This window comes from Peromyscus leucopus, chromosome 3 (genome assembly GCF_004664715.2).
Source record: "Peromyscus leucopus breed LL Stock chromosome 3, UCI_PerLeu_2.1, whole genome shotgun sequence".
NCBI classification, from domain to species: Eukaryota; Metazoa; Chordata; class Mammalia; order Rodentia; family Cricetidae; genus Peromyscus; species Peromyscus leucopus.
Window position 1 is genome coordinate 93,120,642 of NC_051065.1, and position 21,303 is coordinate 93,141,944.

The following is a 21,303-nucleotide window of genomic DNA, read 5'->3' on the forward strand; positions in this document are numbered from 1 at the left end:
AGACTGATCATTCCAATAAGATTTGAAAATAATGCCTACTGTGTCCTGAGTGACTTTTGCTCTGTTCCAATGTGTGGTTTTATACCTTTGAAGTCTCACTCAATGGTTTCCCTTTTTCAAACTTTCCAGAAAGAATGTATCCTTTCCTCTACTGTGCTTCAGGGAAATCTTCCACAGCCCTTTACTCTGACTTCTATTTTGACACTGTACTTGTAAGCTATAATTATTACTGCTTGTGAAATAGTGCTTACAGCAGAAACACTATCTCACCTATGTTATATTACCACGGTATGCCAGAGTGCCTGAAACATGAAAAATATTCCAAAATATTTGCTAAATGAGTGGTGACAGGCAGGATAGCTCACCCTTTACCACATACCCAAAGACGTACTTTTCTGCATGCATTAATACTTATCTTCTTGCATAATACTGTGTTCAGAGCCCTTTAAGAATGGTGGTATTCAGGCATGTAGGCTTACTACGGAGAAAATAATAGGTAAGATGCAGGTTCCTATAGAGGAAGGTTCTTGGTTGCACTGAGGACATCAACTTTCATCAACAGTATGGACTCACCCTGGGGAATTCTCCTTTGTGTAAAACCTTATTGTGTAATAGTCTTCATTTCTGAAGACTTGATTCTTTTGGTCCTGGAGGGAAGCTTCATAAAACAGAACAATTTGTATGTTGAGGTTCATTAAGACTCAGGAAGGAAACAACTCAGAAACGCAACAACTTGAGAAACGCAGGAAGTCCCTGAAACTGACCTGATGCACAAAACCTCTCTTTTCTCAAGGTTGTATAAAAAGTATGGACAGTCAAAGAAATCATCAGACCAACCAACTTACCTAGAAGAGACTGCCTGACCTGCCAAGCTGCCTTCAAATCAGGCAGTGAATTTTAGTTCTAGCTTTTATGAGCCATCATCTATCTTGTATCAGCTCTCAATAATTTTCTTTGAGTCATTTCTGCTCCAGTAAGTAACCCCTCACTCATATTTCTGTAAGTAATCTCAGTATTAACATTGATTCACTAAGTTCAATATCAGTGCTGTCATTACTTGGGTTTATTTTTGGTTCCCAACCTGGAGTGAGTATTGTTTGTTTAGGTTTTATCTTCCTGGGACAAGTATCCCTCAACAAAGCTAACCTAGCACCAAGCACAAAACTTCTTGTGAGACATGTAGTTATTTAAAGATGATGGAGACACTGATCTCCCCACAACATGCAAATGGGTTTCCCTGGTTAGACAAAAGTCTAGTGATTTCATTAACTCCTTTTCTCTGCATCTTTAGGTTATTGTCTTTCTTTCTATTTTTATCTCCTTTTTTTGGAACCAAACGTACAAATATTATTCTTTTTTCTTTCATAGGGCACGTTGGTGTACCATTGAAGATTACATCCAAAAAATTATAAAAAAAAGAACAAAATTTCACTTACTCTCAATCCCATCTTTTTCATATATTTTTATCTTTAAGAACCATAAAAAGGGAATCGATATCTGTCTCTTCTTTATAAAGAAATAAATACAAATAAGTAAATGATAAAATGTGTAAGCAGTTCACCAGGTTGGAAGCCCATATTTAGTCCTAATTATTTTACATATGGTTAACTAAGAATGACCAATCTTCTTTAAATACTTGTCGTAAAATATCTCTAAAGTCTAAAATACAAGTTTAAGACTCACCATGTAAATCTCGTCTCCATTTGAAATAATAAAACACAGAAATACCCAGACAGAGTGCTCATTTAAGTCCATAAAGCCTTCACAAGTTCCCAGATTGTGGGCAGATACTTCTGAAGTGGTGCATGCCTTAACTGAGTAATCTCTTAATTGATAGCTAATACTTGGTCTAATAGTCCTCTTGTTGCAAGCCTTGTGAAACACAGAAACAAGAAAAGGCGTCTAGTGGGCATTAGCTATGGAAAACAGCAGTTAAATAGGTTAAGTAGTTTCAAAAACTTTAATAACTTCATTATTTTGCTAAATGGTGAAGCTGAGCATTGATTAACTCTCGCTGTAACTAGTAACTTATAAATGTATTTCCCTTTTTCTCGTTGCCCTTTCCCCACACATGGAAGCATTTATTGTAAATGTATGAACTAGAAAACTCTTATTTATGTTGCTCCAAGCAGTGGGTAATTATTTGGGCCAATTTTGTTCATGAGGGAATTACAATACTTGAGGCAATGGCACAAGTTTCATTTAGTGTATAAGGCAGGAAAAGTTTCTCATTATTTCAAAATAGCTGCCATTTCCTCCCTCTCAATTCCAGACTAATTCGAATGGGTATCAATTAGGAGGTTCCCATAGGGACAGCAGTGTAGGTCTGAATTGAATAGAATGATTGTCCCAATTCTTATATTTTTATAGGCCAGCTATAGACTCAGGCTCTGCTTATATGTTGTAGGAAACAATCTACCAGAAAGCTTCTTGATGGGTTTGCAAGAAGACTTTACTTCTTTTTGGTTTTGGCCAGGCCAAATGTACTTGACTCAAACTAGCTCTCATTAAAAAAAAAAAAAAATACATCCAAGAGTCCTTGCATAAGTCCCAGGTTTCAAACAGCTAACTCATGCAATGAGCCCAGAACCTGGTACCACTGCCTAGATGCCTCCCAAACAGATCAAGCCAATCAGCTGTCTCACCTATTCAGAGGGCCTGATCCAGTTGGGGGTCCCTCAGCCTTTGGTTCATAGTTCATGTGTTTCCATTCATTTGGTTATTTGTCCCTGTGCTTTATCCAACCTTGGTTTCAACAATTATTGCTCATATAAACCCTCCTCTTTCTCACTAATTAGACTCCCACTCCACCCGGGGCCTAACCGTGGATGTCTGCATCCAGATTCCTCAGTCCTTGGATGAGGTTTATGGCACAACTATTAGGATCCCAGTCCTGGGGGAGACCTTGATCTGGAGGAGGTGGGAATGGGGGGTGGGATGGAGGGAAGGGGAGGGGGGCAGGAAGAGAGAGAACAAGGGAATCTGTGGCTATTGTGTAGAACTGAATAGTATTGTAAAATAAAAAAATAAAATAAAATAAAATAAAATAAATACATCGATCCTCCATACCTAGAACCTAAGCCAAAGATGTATCTTAAAACTCATGCTTGGTTCTGACTAGACAGTTTGGCCAGAAAAGTTGTTGCCCTGTAAGCAAGAAGATCTGCATTCCATTCCCAGAGACTGTATAATAAAAAAGCTGTGTTAGTGAGTCTACCTTACTTGACAAGTTCCATACCAATGAGGAAGCTTGTATTAATAACCAGTATGTCGTACCTGAGGAAGACATCAACGGTTGTTCTATGGCCTTCAGATATGCTCATATGTGGAGATATACCTATACTCAAACATATATACATACAAAATATGTATCTGTGCTGAAAATTTACTGACTGTTTTACGTCATTATTCTCTAAATAATATAACAACAATTTGTATAGATCATACATTGTACTAGATAGTATGCATAATGTAGATGTAATTTCAAAGTGGCATGAGTGTGTAGGTTATATATAAATACCATGCTGTTTTACATACGTAACTTGAGATTTCACATATTTTGTTGTCCAACAGAGGTCCCCAAACTGTTCCTTTTAAATGCTAAGGAATGACTCAGACCATTACATTCATACAACTTGTAGTACACAGCAATGAAAATAATATTGCAAGAGATAGCAAGAATGTGGTCAAGCATCTGTGGTTTAGAACAGCCTGTTTTGTCTCTGACCATGTCTCTAAAATAGTGATGCAAAGGGTAATTTTTAATGTTGTGCCCTATCCACTTGTCTGAATTTTCAAATCCACAGAGTATTGGATTTAGAGGTAGAGAATCTAAGCCTAGTTACTAGAACATTTACTAGAACATGTGAACATTGGTATGTAATGTATTTTAATTCCCTTTTTCAAAATCACAATTTGTGGTGTTGTTAATGTGTTAACTGCGTAATAAATGATACTATGGTCCTCCCTGTAACTCAAAGATGAGTTTATTCTCTGTTAATTAAAAAGGTAATTGCAAAACTCCAGAGCCATACACTACTTCATCAACAGAGTATGAGCAACACATGGTTTCATGTACTTTTATGTAAATTGTGGATACTTTTTCCCCTCTATTTTATTAATTTTTCTTTGGTCTTAATTATTTCTTTCCTTTAGCTTATTTTGAACTTGGTTCTTATTTCTGTAGTTCTATGACATGCAATGATCCCAAGGGGTTATTTTTCTTAGTAAGGGTTATTATTGCTGTGAAGAAACACCATGACCGCAGCAACTTGGAGAGGAAAGGGTTTATTTGTTGTGTGCTTCCACATCACTGTTCATCATTGAAGGAAGTCAGGACAAGAACTCCAACAGGGCAAGAACCTAGAGGGAGGAGCTGATACAAAGGCCTTAGAGGTGCTGCTTACTGGCTTGCTTCCCCCTGGCTTGCTCAACCTGCTTTCTTTCTTTCTTTTTTTTTTTTCGTTTTTTCTCTTTGTTAACAAAATTTTTTATTCATTTTACATACCAATCAAATATCCCCCTCTTTCCTCATCTGGCCCATCCAGTCTCCCCCTCCCACCCACACCCCATTTCCTCCTAAAAGAAGAAAAGGCTCCATTATAAGTACATTAGTAAAAGGTCCCTGCCTCTCAAGGCTGTGCAAGGTGTCCCATCATAGGTAGTGGGCTCCAAAAAGCCTGCTCATGCACCAGGGATGGATTCTGATCCTACCACGAGGGGGCCCCTTAAGTAGATCAAATTAAACAACTGTCTCACTATGCAGAGGGCCTAGTCCAGTACATGCAGGCTCCAGAGCTGTTGATCTAAATTTCCTGAGTTCCCACTAGTTTGGTTCGGTTGTCTCTGTAGGTTTCTCCATCATGATGTTGATGCCCTTGCTCATGGAATCCCTCTTTTCTCACTTCGACTGGATTCCTGGAGCTGCCTGGTGTTTGGCTGTGGATCTCTGCATCTGCTTCCATTAGTTACTAGAGAAAGGCTCTATGATGACAGTTAGGGTATCCACCAATCTGATTTCTGGAGTAAGCCAGTTCAGGCACCCTCTCCACTATTGCTAATAATCTAAGCAGGGATCGTCCTTGGGAATTCCTCGGAACTTCCCTGGCACCCATCAACCTGCTTTCTTATAGAATCCAGGACTGCCAGCCCAGGGATGGCACCACCCACAATGGACTAGGCCTTCCACCATCAATCAGCAGTTAAGAAAATGCCTTACAGGCTTGTCTACAACCAGTGCTTAGAGAAGCATTTTCTCAGTTGAGGTTCTCTCCTCTCAGATGATTATAAGCTTGTGTTGACATAAAACCAGTTAGCACATTACTTAAAACATTGTTTTTCAGATCACATTAAAATACTTACTTATTTTGTATGTATGAGTGTTTTCCCTGCATATATGTCTGTGTACCATGTGCATACAGAGCCCTTGGAGGCCAGAAAAGAATGTGGGATCTTCTGGAACTGGAATTACAGATTGTTGTGAGCTTCTACATGAATGCTAAGAATCAAATCTGGTTCCACTGCAAGAGCAGCCAGTGTTTTTAACAGCTGAGCCATCTCTCTAGCCCCATTACTCCACTTTAGATGTTCCCCTCTTGCTCTTGTGTCTGATGTATCCCATAGTGACTTTTTTTCCCATTAAGTTCATTTTCTATTGGCCATCTATTCTGGGGCTAGGGCCTACTCTTAAGTGTGGTTTATATACCCAGTGAGACTACATTGGAGAAAATTAATTTTTCATTTGGAAGTGGTTGTCAACTGAAAATATCTTCTGAGTTAGGGATGGGAACTCACCTAAACTACACCTTTCAGTGCTGAGACCCCATCTGGATTGGGTCTGTGGAGGCCCTGTACATGCTGCCACAGTCTCTGTGAGTTCATGTGTACAACTGTCCTACTGTATTTGGTAGGCATTATTCCCTTCCTGTCTTCCACCCCTACTGGCTCATACAATATTTCTGCCTTTTCTTTAGCAAAGTGTTTTGAGCCCTGAGGAGTGGGGGATTTGATGAAGATATCCTATTTAAGACTGAGCATTCCAAAATCTCTCAGTCTCTGCACCTCGTCTGCTTATGAGTATCTATGTTAGTTCCCAACTACTGTAGGAGGAAGTTCCCCCTGACAATTCCCATGTTTTGATGTGTTGCTTTCCATTCACGTGTCTTTTAAGAATTATGGGAGGCCTTTCCTTGTCAGAGACGGAATGGGGGGTTGGTTGGGGGGAAAGTGGGAGTGACGGGTTGAAGCAGGAGAGGGGGATCTGTGATTGGTATGTAAAATGAATAAAACAATTCCTTAATTAAAAAAAAGAATTAAAACAATGCTTTCTTTCTTCTTTGATCCATTGATTGCTCAGAAGTGATAATTACCAGTTTCTTATACTTCCAATATTTTTCTTATTATTAATTTGTAGTTTATGTATATTGTATTCAGAACTGCTATTCTGTGTGACTTCTTTAAGATTATTACATTTTGTTCTGTGCTCCATCACATGACCTCTTCTGAAAAAGATTCTCTGCGCTGATGAGGAGAGAATACATCCTTGCTGTTGGAGAGAATGTTCTCTGAATGTCTATGAGGCTCATTTACTCTAGGGTGCAATTTAACTTTGCTGTTTCTTCATTTAATTTTCTGTCTGGATGATCTTCCCATTGCTAAAAGTGGGATGTTAAGGTTCTCAAATATGTATTGGAGTTGATCTCTCCCTTCAGAGCTCTTAACATTTGCTTTATATACCAGTATGCTATGATCTTTGGTGTGTGTATATTTAGAATGACTGTCTCCTGTTGCTGAGATGGCCCCAATGTTATTATACAATGACCTTCCTTGAAAGTCTCCTTTTACTGTGTTTTATTTAAAATCAATGGCTACTGCTATCCTTCCTTTACCCTATTTGTGTAGAATAGTGGATTCCATTCCATCACTTTCAGTCTGAATATCAGTCTGTGAAGGATCTCCCCAAAAATCTTTGTATTACAATAGCTATTTTTAGATTTTAGCAATTCAATGTAATCATAAAGATAAGAACAGATAGACAAATATATAGGTAATTGATTTTTTTGTAGATTAAATTATTTGATTCTTGATAGCACTACATTGCTGTGGGATATCTTTTTGTATGCTGTAAATATGTGTAGCTCCCATTGTAAAATAAATAAAGCTGTTTTGGCCTATGGCAAGAAACCTTACAGCCAGGTGGGAAGTCCAAGCAGAGACACAGAGAGAAGAAGGGTGGAGATGATGCAAGCCTGCCGCTGAGGGAGCAAGAAGATGTCAGTAGACTGGTAATGCCATGGCAATGTGGCAACATATAGATTTATAGAAATGTGTTAATTTAAGATAAATGAGCTAGCTAGCAAGAAGCTTAAGCCATAGTCCAGCCATACAGTTTGCAATTAATATAAGCCTCTGAGTGATTATTTTATAAGCAACTGTGGAACTGTGGGGCCAGGTGGAACTGGAGAAATTTCTGGCTGAACTTTATACTCTTTTCTTTGTATTATTGTAGTCGTTCTTATTACTATCAGAACATATGTGCCATTGTGACTTGTGAAATTCAGAGGACTACTTTTAGAAGTTGGTTCTCTGTTCCCACCTTGTTGAAGCAGGATCTCCTTCACTGTTTCTGTGTGCTGCGTACTCTGGGATGGCTAGCATGTGAGCATCCAGTCTATTCTCCTTTTTCCACCTCCCATCTCATGCTAGAAGTACGGGGATTATGCATGTGCTTGATGGCACCCAGCTTTTTTACATGCCTTTCAGGACTTGAACTTGGATATCATGCCTCAGTTCAAGTGAGCAACTCTACTCATTGAGCCACCGCAATGGTGTGTGGCTCTTTTCAATCTCAAAAATGTTCAGTTAACTCCTTACCCTTTCTGTGTAGTTTCTCTAGAAAACAGTAACATTAAGACATAACAGTGTGCCTACCTCAGTGCATCAACAGTATTTGTTTGAACAGGAAAAGAGAACAGTGGAGTGGAATCAGTTTTTTTTTTTTTTTTTCAAAAATCGTAAGAAAACATAATAAAACTAAAAAAAGCCAATACACTCTCATTTACCACCCATCTTGTGATGTCCTGATTGTGTGTTTACTAACATGAAAGTTTTCCTATAATTTGTCTTTTTCTATAGATCCTTTCTTATGGAATATCACTAATTGATACTCTGAAGTATGAATGAGTATTTGTGTCTCATTGGCAGTTCTTTTTTTTTTATTAAGAAAAATTGTTTATTCATTTTACATACCAATCAAAGATCCCCCCTCTTCCCTCCTTCTGCCTTCAACCTCTCCATCCCAACCTACCCCTCATTCCATTCTACAAGAAGATAAGGACTCCCATGCAGAGGTACATTTAGTAGAAACAGGTCCAAGCCTCTCCCCCGGCTCAAAACTGTGTGAGGTGTTCCATCGACTCATTGGCAATTCTTAACTAACGCCTTGTATTTTGAACTCACCCTGTAGATCCATTTGTCTCTGTTGGCTTGGTTTTGAGACAGAGTCACACTCTGTATCATTAGAAAGTGTGGATTTCATTATTTTTCCCAGGCTAGCCTCTAACTGTGATTCACCTCTTTCAGCCTTCCAAGTTCTGGGACAATATAGGTAGAGAACTTTTGATTCAGGTTGAATACGGTAGTGTGCAAATGTGTAATATTTTTCATGATGTACTTGAAATTCAGAGTTTAAATCTACTCCCTTCAGGACCCAAGTCTATGCTAGTCTCTAATCATAGCAATTCATGAAACATCAGTAGCCTAGCTTTCATAACATAATGGCTACAGCTTAATCAAGACGTCCTTGATAATTAAAAATTGTTTTAGATAAATATGCATCCATCATTTGTAAGCATACAAAGAAATCTAGAATAAGCTTAAAGAGCTTCTTCCAATGATAACAAGTAGAAAAACTATTATATAACATTAAATGAGTAGCTGTTATTAATACACCAAGAAAATGAACTATATCCATTGCCTCAAAAATGCTTCTTTAAAATCTACACACACTTTCTTCTCAATTCTTCCTAACATTGCTTTCTGTTTCTACAATTTGAGAATATAAATAATGTGAATAACACAGGTGATTATGATAGCCACTGATGTTCAGAGGTTCTCTTCATTGTTCTTCATTGGGTGGGAAGTTCAATCCCATAATGCCTCTGAAATACCTTCCCTGGCTGAGTGTACATCTACACTGCTCCCTTCAAGACATTTGTTGGCACTGTGAGAGAAGGTGGCTGTCTGCTTGGTAAGCAATAGAAATTAATAATCTTGGTGCTACATTGAATCCTCTGGGATTTTCTAACAGGACTGCAATGGAGTGAAGGGCTATGGACAAATTTACTGCTGGTTAGAAGCAGAGATGGAAGTATGTACTGTAGCTCACAGGCTGGGAGTTCTTTGTAACCATCCAACAGGAATGCAAGTCCCAAGACTCTGCTGAACTATCCCTCCAGCACTCTGATAAAGAACTTTGCTATGACCCTTCAAGGGTGAGGTCTTAACTGATATGAGTGTGGGTGGAGTAAGTTATTGTGTCATGTTTCATTGGAAAAGGACAATTATTGTCTAACACTTTTGTATCTGCTACTCTGCCCCTTTATTTATCCTTTCTGTTAGCATGTCTATTTTCTAGGTCCTTCAACTCTAGCTTACAGCAGAAAGGAAAATGATAAACAAATACAATTTGGCACCATGGTTTCCTTGGGTCCTGGATAATAAGTCAATATGCTGCTCTTTTTTAGTTTTCAAGTTCTCCCTGGACATAAGGGAGCATGCATGCTTTCATGTAATGACTGAGGATTTTAGTACTGACATCAAGTTAGATGGCATATTGGTTACTAGTCTCGATGTTCTGACAAGATACCTCACTAAAGCAACTTAAACAATAAAGTGTTTGTTCCAGCTTATAGTTACAGGGACTAAAACCCATCATAGAAGAGAAAGTGTGACAGATGAAGTGCAATGCTATTAGTCACATTGCTTCTACAGTCCAGAAGAAGAGTGATAAATTCTTGTGCTCAGTTAGATTTTTCTTTTTCTGTTCTCTGGGACTCCAGCCTAGGGAATGATACCACCCGCATATAAATTGGGTCACTTCACCTCAGTTAACTTAACCTAGAAAATCCCCTATAGACATGCCTATAGTGACTTTAAACCCAGAGTGGATAGTTAAGATTAACCATCACAGATGGTTTTAATAAGTTTTTGAACACTTATAATACATTCTTCCCAGCCCGAGCAAGGTACAAGGATCCATTAGTAAAGTTAATCTGAGGATTTGCAAAATAACTCCATATAGTTATGTTTTTCCAGGAACATCCTAGTTCCCATGACTGCATAGAGATTTCTCAAATACTGAAAACCACAGAAATTTATCTCTACCTATACTCTTGGCAATTCGTTTTCCAGTTGCATATTTGAAATATAACATGTCATAGCAGAGAGAGCCCACTATTTATTCATTATCTACTTACTATGAGGCAAGTCACCATAAGCTTATATGTTCTTGGCATGCAAAATACTAATAACAACTAATATGTATCAGGATTAAGTCTTTAACCTGTACAAGTCTATAATCCTACAGTGAAATGCACTGATAGATTAGATCCACAGTGTGAGACCAAAGCTTTTAGTGAAAGATTGATTTAGTATAAAGATGGCTTGTCTTCAAATACTTTTTTTCTCTTCAGTTTTCTCTGGGTAGGCATATACATATGTGGATGTGGACACATATGCTCCTGTGCATGCATATGGAACTCAAAGAATGACACTGATTGTCTTGATCTAACATTCTCCACCTTATTACTTTGAGAAAGTATTTCCAATAAGCTCCCAACTAGGCTGACAGCTAAGTAAGTTTCCATGATCTTCATGTCTCCACATGAAGTAAACATGTGTAAACAGAGTGCTGAGATTACAGAGTGCTGAGGCACAAGATACAACATACAGAATATTATGTGGGTGTTGAAGATTTGAAATCAGGTCTGTAGATGTAACCAACCATCTTGTTAAATAAGAAACACAGAGCCAATGCAAAGAGGAAAGCCAAGAGATCAGAGCTAAGAGCCTTACCCGTCTGCTGCAGCTATCCTCTTCAGCCAAGAGACCTACTTCCTGTGTTTTTGTCTTTATATAGACTTTCTGTTCTGCCTTCTCATTGGTTGTAAACCCAACCACATGACTGCCTCATCACTGCCTGTCTGTACAGGCCTCCAGGTCTTCTATGGTTGGTATTGAGATTAAAGGCGTGTGTCTCCAATGCTGGCTGTATCCTTGAACAACACACAGATATCTACCTAGCTCTGCCTACCAAGTGCCTACCAAGGCATGCACCACCACCACCCAGCTTTTGCTGTAGCTCTAATCGCTCTGACCCCCTTGGCAACTTTATTTATTAACATACAAATCACATTTTAGTACAAATAAAATATCACTATACAGGTCCTCATGCTTGGTCAGCAAGCATTCTTATACTGAACGTCTCCCAAACCCAGAATATATTTTCATCAAGGCTGCAAATATTGGCTCTTAGCATCTTTCAGTGAAATAGTTATTTGAGGATTCCTAGAGCCTTTAGGCAGCCTAACTAAGTATCTCATAGAACATACATTCGAGCTGTTGTTAAGCATACTAATGTCTCCTTTCTTCCCAGAAGTTCATACTCCAATTTTATGAAATGTTGGATGTGCTTATTAGTATAACAAAGGCAATACTAAGATGCAGTTAACGGTCTTGGGGTAAGGATATTGTTATATGATTTTCAATATGAACCCATTCCAACCACAAGTTTCCAGGTAAGAATGAGATAGAGGTTTTGTCAGCAATAACATGTTGCGATGGACAGAGGCCATGAGCCAAGGAGTACAGTGTGCCATTGTGCCAGCAAAAGACAATGAAATAGATGCTTTCATAACACTTTCAGAAATAAATTTAACTCTGCCAATACTTTGATTTTAATTCAGCAATATCCCTTTTGAAACTTTAGACTTCAGAATGTAAAACACCAAAATCTATTGCTTTAGACTACTTTCTTTGTGGTAATTTTTTAAAACAGCAAAAATACCAGAAACAAATGTTTCAAGTCTATCGTTTTTAACATATCTGAACTTGAATTGGGAATTTAATTTCTGGCCATATTTTCAATACCTTTATAAAAGAATATATTCATACCTCCTGTCTTACAGAAAGTAATTAAAACATACAAAGCTATTGGAACAGTATTAGGCAAATAGTAAATTGTAGGTATATGCTGTCACTATATAACAGCAGTAATATTCATTCATACAAAAAGAAAAAATGAATTGTTTCATTATGTATGCATGTGTCAGGGGACCTTGGAATGTATGTGTGTGAACATATATATGGAGGCCAGAGACCATTGTCAGCTGTCTTATTGCATCAATTTTTGAGACAAAATATCTTACTAAATCTGAAGTTAGATAATTTGGACACACTGGCTACGTGTTTGTTTGTTTGTTTGTGTGTGTGTGTGTGTGTGTGTGTGTGTTTGTGTGTGTGCATGAAGGTGTATGTATAAATCATTTAGTAGTTATATTTAGTCAAAGGCCAGTTGTTAGAATACAGAAGGATGAAAATAATATTTCAAACCACTTCTGAATGCTTTCATTCTTAAACTGGGTGAAGAGTTCATGAGTATCCAGGCTTGCTACCTTATGGACAATATATATGCATATATCTTTTGTCATATGCTAACTGATATGTGTGTGTGTGTGTGTGTGTGTGTGTGTGTGTGTGTGTTTATTCAAGGCTATAATATTTGAATTACAGGCCCTAGGTCTTTACTGATTATATTTAAGTGAAAGCAGTACTATTATATTATGGAACAATGCCAAGAATCTCTTTATCTTCATAAAGCCTTAGATCAATAAGCCTCTCTGCTCATCTAGGTTCTTCCACCCCCAAACTGACCAGGTCTTCAATTTGCCAAGTAGTTTTTATTGACACACAGAGCAAAAAGGAAAACTACAGTGAGTTTCATGATCCCTTTCTAAGGCGACACATGTTATTTCTGCACATATTGTGTGATGGTTTGAGTACGAATGGTCCCTATAGACTCATATATCTGAAAGACTTAGTCATCAGGGAGTGGTATTATTTGAGAAGGATTAGGAGGGAATGACCTAATTGGGGTGGGAGTGGCCTTAGTGGAGAAAGTGTGTCACTGGGTGTGGGCTTTGAGGATTCAAAAACCCCACACTAGCCCTAGTGTTTTCTTTCCCTCTGCTTCTGGATGGCAATTCAGCTTTCAGATACTTCTCCAGCACCTAGTCTGCCTTCCCACCACCATGTTCCCTGCCAAGATGATAATGGAGTAAGCCTCCCAACTGTGAGCAAGCCTCTAGTTGAATGTTCTTTTTTTAATTAAGTAATTTATTTATTTTACATCCCGGCTGCAGTTTCCCTTCCCTTCTCTTCTCCCAGTCTCTCTGCCCCCCTTCCTCCCTTTGTTCCCAACTGCAACCCATTCCTCCTCTGTTTCTGTTTAGGAAAGGATACGTCTTCCATGAGTATCAACAAAATGTGGCATATCAAGTTGAAATAAGACTAAGCATTCCACATATATTAAGGCTGAATAAGGATACCAAGTATAAAGAATAGGGTCCCCAAAACCAATAAAAGAGTCAGAGACAGCCCCTGTTCCCACTGTTAGGAGTCCCACAAGAGGACCAAGCTACACAACTATAACATAAATGCAGAGGGCCTAGGTCAGTCCCATGCAGGCTCTCTGGTTGTTGGTTTGGTCTCTGTGAGCTCCTAGGAGCCAAAGTTAGTTGATTCTATGAGTTTTCTTGTGGTGTCCTTGATCCCTCTGGCTCCTACAATCCTTTCTCCCCATCTTCTGCAGGATTCTCCAAACTCCACCTAATATTTGGCTGTGGGTCTACATCTGTTTTCATCATTTGCTGGATGAAGCCTCTCTGATGACATTTGGGCTAGGCACTAATCTGGTCACAGGAGATGTCTAGTTCAGCCTATGTATCCGTTATTGCTAGGAGTATTAGCTGGGGCCATCCTTGCGGATTCCCGGGAGATTCTGTTGCACAAAGTTTTTACCTGACCCTGAAATGCAGCTCCTTTCTAGTAGTCTCTTTGAGTACTCTCCCCTGTTCCACACTCCCAACCTGATTGCCCAAGTTCCTATCCCCACCTGCCCTCGGTTCTTTCACAAAATCTCTTCTGTTTCCTCTACCCAGAGAGATCTGGGTATCTCCCCATGAACACTCTTTGTTGTGTAGTCTCTCAGGATCCATGGAATGTAGTTACCTGTAGCAGGAATCTTAAAAGTACTTATTAATAAAATCAAACCCGAGACAAGTTATTGGGGTCCATGCTGGTAGATCAGAGAGACAGAACAAGCCACAGCCATCTCACCTTGCCAATTCCTCAGGTGGTCCTGTTTCCTCAGACTGGAAGCTTCTGTGTCCTCATCCCAATGGCTCTCAGCTAAACTGCTGCTCCAAAGCCTGAAGTTTAACTAGCCAAAATCATCTAGTTTCTCGTCCTCACGCCTTATATATCTTTCTGTTTTCTACCACTACTCCCTGGGATTAAAGGCTGGCTTTCTGGGATTAAAGGCGTGTCACCATGCTTGGCTATTTCCAATGTGGCCTTGAACTCACAGAGATCCAGAGGGATTTCTATCTCTGGAATGCTAGGATTAAAGGTGTGTGTGCCACCATTTTCTAGCCTTTGTATCTAGTGGCTGTCTATTCTCTGACCCCCAGATAAATTTATTAGGGTACACAATATTTTGAGGAACACAATACCACCACAGTTACCCTTTGTTTTACAGCTAATATCCACTTGTGAGTGAGCGTGTTCCATGCTTGTCTTTCTTGGTCTGGGTTACATCAATTGAGAATTTTTTTCTAGCTCCATCCTGTCTCCTTCAAATTTTCTGATGTCATTGTTTTTAACAACTGAGTAATCCATTGTGTAAATGTACCACATTTTCTTTATCCATAAATTTACCACGAGACCCAACCCAAAAGGATGCTCAATCATACCACAAAGACACTTGCTCAATTATGTTCATAGCGGCTTTATTTGTAATAGCCAGAATCTGGAAACAACTTAGATATCCCTCAACCAAAAAAAGGGACAAAGAATTATTTTTCTAAGAGTTGCCATGATCATGATATTTTTTCACAGCAACAGAAAAGTGGCTAAGACATATTGTTTTAGCCAATGCAAAACCTAAGACAACAATGACATTAAAAGAGGATTCAATACACAATTGCTGCATATGATTGTAAGATAAGGAGCTCCGAGCACTTTAGATCATTAGTACCCTTAAAGCTAATTTTTCTGAGCACCAAATGTTTGGCACTTTACTCAATGGCATCTTTACTGCAGCATAGGCCCTAAGATACTCCATATGTGAGTGTTGTGATGATGCATAAAGCAGCAGCTGGCAGTCCTGTGAAATGAAAGTACCAGTTCTAGGGAGTATATGAAATATTAAAATAGAAATGGAAATACTTTATATAGTTTAGAAAATATGCATGTAAAACTTTTAGGATAATGTATAACTGACCATGTACAAAGAAGAAAAGTCTAAGTTGGTCTCAGTGTAGAAAAAAAGTTTGAGTCAACTCTTAACAGGGTTTTATGACAATATTACTGCATGCCATTTATCATTTATGTCCATGAGTTGGCAATTTAAATTATATTCATATATATATATATAATTTAAATCACTGAAATACCAGAGGACAATGACTCAGTTTTGAGTATTTTAGACATCAAAATGATTCATGATATCTTCCATTTGATTAGAGAGCCAATTTCAACATTAAAATATGCATATTTATACTAATATGAAACAGATGTAACTGTTAGGAAGCTGAGCTTGACAGCTTTTTCGAGCTGGAGACTCAACTGCACAAGTCCTCTCTCCATCTCCTTTCTCCATCTCTTCTATCTCCTCCCTCCATCTCTTCCCCATCTCCTTACTCCATCCATCATCTCCACATCAATTCCCTCTATCGCCTACCCATGTCCCCTCCCATCCCCTCCACATGTCCCCTTCCATTCCTTCCATCTCTTCCATCTCCTCCACATGCCTCCCTCCATCTCCTTTCTTCATCCCTTCCCTTCATCTCCTTCATTGCTGGTGAGTTTCCTCATGCTTTGTTCCAACGTACTTCAGACTCTCCTGAAGGCTGGCCTCCTTTCTGGCTTTTCTTCCCAATATAACTAAATGTAATTGTTATGTCATTCCTAGAAATTTGCAATATTAATTTGCTGTAAGGATAAGAGGAGATAGTGGAAGCACAGAGATATCAAAGGTGACTAATAATGTGAAAATTAAAAGGAATCAATGGTGAAGTCAAGAGAAGGAAAGAAAAAAGTATTGAAGGGAACTTAGAAGGCCTGACACCCCATGTAATCCTCTCCTTTCCTTCATCCTTCCCTTCTCTCTCTCTCTCTCTCTCTCTCTCTCTCTCTCTCTCTCTCTCTCTCTCTGTCTCTCTCTCTCTGTCTCTCTCTCTGTCTCTCTCTCTCTCTCTCTCTCTCTGTGTGTGTAGTTAACACTATTTGCTGAGCTATGATCTTAGAAATCTACAAAAGGTCTTTTCCTTCTTCTCCCTCCCCCCCATGCATATACACATACATATACATGTGTGTGTATGCACATGTGTGTACTTGGGAAGAGAGATAGATATAGATGGTAACTCTGATTTTCCCTCTATTGTCTTGATTTCATGTTATGTTTTGCTTCTAAACAATCTCTGATTTCCTTATTCATTATGTTTTTCATATACCTAGCGTTTGTAGCAGAACTATGTAAGATTCAGGAACATTTTGAATAAAATAATCCATAATTCTATCACTCTGTAAGGACTATTTTGATTTTCAGATATTCTCATGCAGACTCTGTGTGAGTGTGCACCAATTTGTACAGTTATAATTCTGGAACACAACTGAACTGGCTGTTTTCCTTGGTGCTTTCTTGAGCATACCTTCTGTATTATTTGACAGTTCAACATACCTTTCATTGGCACTTTAATGGCTGCATATCCATCAAGGTGGTGAGATTTATCATTCTCCAGTTGGGATGTTTGATCATTTGATGTGTTTTCTGCTTATTGTTCATAAGAGATAGAAATAGGTATTCCATGCACTACTAACTCTCTCTAAAAGTTTTCACATTTGCCAATTTTCATGTTAAATATAGTGTAACCAGAGAGTAAGGCCTTGATTGAACATATGCATTTGTATGCCTCCTATATGTAAATCTCTCCAGTGATATGACAAGCTTTCTTTCTTTCTTACAGTTAGAATGTGCAGTATGCACCCTCACTCTGATTTGGAAAGCTGAGTTGCAATAATGATAAAGACTATTATTTGGTATAACTTACTTCATTCAGGAATTAGAAACTGTAAACATAGATTTTTGGTGTACACTAGACATTAATAGATTAGAAATAGAAATGTGTTTCTCTATCTCAGCCCTTTGTATTGGACCCTCTTGATTTCTAGTTCTGAGATACAAGTCATATTGCCAATTCAAAAGCTGTAATTTTGAATTTCTAATGAATATTATTGTAATTAAGAATATAGATATTAAACTCGCTCTCTCTATATATTTGTAATATGTGATAGATAGATATGTACACATAAGTATATATTTAATAGATCCAAGTAATACAATCAATTTCTTTTCATTTAATTCCCGTAAATACAACAATATGGAAACACGATGGATCAATTTTTGTGTGTTTGAATTTAATTGCTGAGTTTTGAGTAAATATTGTTTAGTTATAATTAGTACCTAATTGTTCATAACAGAAAGAGACTGTCGAACATAAATGATTTCAAACCAACTACATCTTCCTATGCATTGGGACTTTCATTAAGAATGCACCAGGCAGAAAATCATGTACTGAACACTAATTCCTAAAGATTCATTTGTTTTCCAGGTACTTTTATTCTCCCATGTAGATACCCATGTAAAACCATAAAAATAAGCAAGTACAAAGTACTTCAGGGGGCCATAGGCTAAAGCACTTTCAGAGTCTTGTAAGAGATTTTTAAAGCAATACAGGTATCTCTCTGTAGCATGAATCTTAAAGGTACTTATTATAAAATCAAACCTGGAGCCAGGTGTTGGGGTGAATGCTGGAAGATCAGAGAAACAGAACAAGTCACACACAGAACAAGTCACAGCTACCTCACCTCGACAGTTCCTCAGCTGATCCTGTTTCTTCAGACTGGAAGCCTCTGTGTCCTCATCTGAATGGGTCTCAGCTGAATTGCTGCTCAAAAGCCTAAAAGCTTAACCAGCCAAATGCTTTTAGTTTCTGGTTCTCACGCCTTATATACCTTTGTATATAAGATGCTTTCTGCCATCACTCCCTGGGATTAAAGGCTTGAGTCACCATGCTTGGCTGTTTCCAGTGTGGCCTTGAACTCACAGAGATCCAGAGAATTTTTGCCTCTGGAATGCTAGGATTAAAGGCGTGAGTGCCATTATTTTCAAGCCTCTGTATCTAGCGGCTGTTATGTTCTCTGACCCCACATAAGTTTATTAGGGTGCACAATATTTTAGGGAACATAATACCACCACATCTCTCACTGTGCTGATTTACATCTAAAACACTTCAATGTAGGTTGTCCAGATGGCTGAGTGGGTAAAGGTGTTTGGTGCCAAGCCTGATGACCTGGACTTGATCCTTGGAATGCACATGATAAAAGGAGAAAACTGACTCCCAATAGCTGTTCTCTGACCTCCACATTTTAACTGTGGTACACATGTGCCCACGCAATACATATGCACAACACACATAAAAAATGTATGAGCAGAAATTTAAAATAAAATTCTTTAATATTCAATATACTGAAAACAAACATTTTAGAGGGTCAGATCCACCACACAGACACATTAAATAATATAATAAAGATAGCTAATGTCATAAAAAAGAAAATGTCAACTATGATGCCACGTAAGACTCTCATGGGAAGCAAAACCTAAATTAAATTCTGCAGGAGGCTGGGATCCCTGGGAAGCCTACACTTGTGCTAAAAAAATGCACATAAAGTTACCATCTGAGGAAATGAAGTAGAAGAAACAGAATCAGCCAGAGGAAGAAGCTTACCTGTAGGCACCTCAATCAACCTTCAGAACACTGTGAAGTACAGATGACCTTTCAAAAGTCAAAGAAAAGTTGGACAGAGGGGATGAAAACAGAGACATGAGACAGAAAGACAGAGTTCAGCAGCATACCGTGGTGTCAAACAGTTCTTGATTTCAAGCCACCTCAAGATCAAGAGGAATGATCTCTTAGGTGGTAACCCTTGAATGGGCTGATGGCTAAATCTGTAGCAAAGATCTCACTTTGTCACAACAACTTTTATAATTCCCATGGAGAAGGGAAATTTCTATTATTTATTATAATAATAATTTCAATCATTTGTAATTCCCAATGAAAGAGGGAAAATTTCTACTATTGCTTGAGAATTTCATTCATATATATAATGCTTTGATCGGATCCACTGTCTGTTTCCTCTCCTCCTGTTGATTCTTATCTTTGCACCAGCACTTCACTCCCAACTTCATGTGTTCTGTTTTGAACCCACTAGGTGCTACCTGAATGTTCGTGGGTAAAGCATAATCTACTGGAATATGAGCAGCTTCTCAGGGGACACATGCCTGAAGAAAAGTGACTATCCCTCCCCTGGCTGTCATCAGTTGCCAACAGCAGCTGTTCACCTACAGGTGGGACTTCCTTTCTTGATAAAATACTCTGACCAAAGCGACTCCAGGGAGAAAGGGTTTATTTCAGCTCGCATTGAAAACAACAGGAGCTTGAAGTAGTTGGTTATAACTTCCATAATCAGGAAGCAGGGAATGATGAATACTTGTGCTCAGCTGACCTTTTCCTTTGTATACATTCTGTGACCCAAGCCCAGGGAAAAGAGACACCTACTTTTAGTGTGGGTTTTCCTACCTCAATTAACTTAATGAATACAATCCCTCTTAAGCAATCCCAGAGGCTAGATAATTTCTCACAGATGTGCCTTAGAACTTGACTTCTAGGTAGTTTCCAACCTCTCAAGTGCATAAGACTAACTTTCATCCCAATTTTTATAAAAAATTGGGGAAGAATTTATCTTAACTTATAATAAAATATGTAAACTATGTATTTCTCATATTTCTCAGGTCTGGATAGATAGAAAGTGCCTGAATATTTGGGGAGAACTTGTTTTCATATTCATAGATGATGCAGGTTGGCTGTGCCCTCATGTGGGGAAATAAACAAATTAATATATAAAAGTCAGTTTCAGGTTTTAGGATAGTGCCTTTTAAAATTATGTTTTAAGATTATTGTTAGTTCTTCAAGAGCTTCATAAAACATGTCTTGTTAATATTCACTCATCAATGTTTACAAAACCACATTCCCTTTACTCACTCAACTTTATGACCTATTAAACAACAACAAATAAACAAGACCAATTGATAATGCTCAAGTATTCTTGGGTATGTGACCTTCTAGTAGAGCATGATCTACTTACCAGGGGGCCACAATCTGAGAGAAAACTTTCTCTCTTTCTCCTAGCAGTCAATAATTACTAATAACAGCTTTAGAGATAAGGATGCAATTTCATTCCCACCTCTCCTTTCCATGATGGGATCTGGTCTTGCTTAGGTTCCCAGAAATCTTCTGCATGTTATTGCAACCTCTGTGAGTTCAAATGTAAGTTGTTTTTTTTTTTTTTTTTTTTTTTTTTTTTTTTTTTAAGGATAGTAATCCAATTCAGGAGAGTCCCATTCTACTATCCTAATCATCTACCAAGGGCTCCACCTACCTCATATCACTATTACAGAGATCAGAATTGTAATCTACAGACTTCAGGGAGACACAAATATTCAGGCTGTAACTGAGGAGTTAACTAGTAATCTCACTTGTAGTTAATAAAAACATTACAAACATGTTATACTATGGAAATTCTGATTTATACTAGATTATATTGACCCTAAATATCTATATTGGCAAACTTTTCTGCATTCTGGAGAAGAATTGAAAAGTCATAGATTTTTGGACTATTTTCCTAAATGATGTAATAGTTTAACTGACTAATTACAGTCAATGACTGTCTTCAAACTCATCCTGACTCATACATCTACAAATTTACCCCTAAAGTGTTTCCTGTAGATTACTGTCATGAAATACATAGGCTAATGGATTCTTCTTTTGTATACTTATCACTCTATTAGTTTTGATAATATTGTTCATTTATTTCTCATTGTTTAAAATAATGCATCCTATTAACAAG